This window comes from Propithecus coquereli, unplaced genomic scaffold (genome assembly GCF_000956105.1).
Source record: "Propithecus coquereli isolate 6110/MARCELLA unplaced genomic scaffold, Pcoq_1.0 Scaffold75, whole genome shotgun sequence".
In the NCBI taxonomy this organism is placed as follows: domain Eukaryota; kingdom Metazoa; phylum Chordata; class Mammalia; order Primates; family Indriidae; genus Propithecus; species Propithecus coquereli.
The window spans coordinates 597,128-598,240 of NW_012153618.1; the positions used below are offsets into that span (position 1 = coordinate 597,128).

At 35.0% G+C, this 1,113-nt stretch overlaps 1 protein-coding gene across 1 annotated transcript in view; it reads right to left on the reverse strand.

Moving 5' to 3' along the window:
* The window catches only part of GALNT11 (polypeptide N-acetylgalactosaminyltransferase 11), a 48,996-nt gene that overhangs the window by 23,221 nt on the left and 24,662 nt on the right, over nucleotides 1–1,113 (reverse strand). The gene's annotated exons all lie outside the window — the stretch shown is intronic.

The following is a 1,113-nucleotide window of genomic DNA, read 5'->3' on the forward strand; positions in this document are numbered from 1 at the left end:
CACCATGCCCGGCTAATTTTTTCTATATATATATTTTTAGTTGTCCAAATAATTTCTTTCTATTTTTAGTGGAGACGGCATCTCACTCTTGCTCAGGCTGGTCTAGAACTCCTGAGCTTGAGCGATCCACCGCCTCGGCCTCCCAGAGTGCTAGGATTACAGGCGTGAGCCACCACGCCCGGCCTCGGCACCCTTTTTGAAAATCAACTGACGACAGATGAGGCAGGGTCTATTTCTGGACTCTCAGTTCTATTCCACTCATCTATATGTCTATCCTATGCCCGTATTACACTGTTGGATTACTGTAGCTTTGGAGAAAGTTTTAAAATTCCAAGTATGAGTCCTCCAACTTTGCTCTTCTTTTTCAAGGCTGTTTTGGCTATTTGGGGCCCCTTGCAATTCCATATTAATTTGAGGATAACTTTTCCCATCTTTTCAACAAAAGCCATTGACATTTTGATAGAGATTGCATTGAATCTGTACATTGCTTTGGGTAGTATTTACATCTTAACGGTATTTAGTATTCTAATCTATGGACCTGGAATGTCTTTCTATTTATTTAGGTGTATTAAATAATTTTTTCAACAATGTTTTACAGCTTAGTGTATAAGTTTTGCAACTCCTTGGCTAAATTTATTCCTATGTATTTTACTCTTTTTGATGCTATCATAAATGAAACTGTTCTCTTAACTTCATTTCAGACCATTCGTTTCTAGTGTATAAAAATGCAACTGGTTTTTGCGTTCTGATCTAGTACCCTGCAACTGCCAAATTCATTTATTAGTTTTAAAAGGTTTTGGGGGGAGTCTTCAGGATTTTCTATAAGAAATTTAGTTTTTCAGTTAAGCAATTTGAGTTTGTCCCTTTGAATATCCACAATTCTCTCACCACTTTTTTCAAAGGCAAATACAAAGTCCATTCAAAATGGTAAACCCAATGTTACTTTATAAATGTTTCACCAAAATAACTATGAATAAATAAAAGAGCTTAGAAATTTTCCCATTAATGCTTTTAAAATGTCTCCTGGTTGTTTGAAAAAGACTAGAAGGTATATTTTATGAAAACTGAAGTACATATTAGCTTCTGTTTCCTCATATAATTTTAAATACTTTT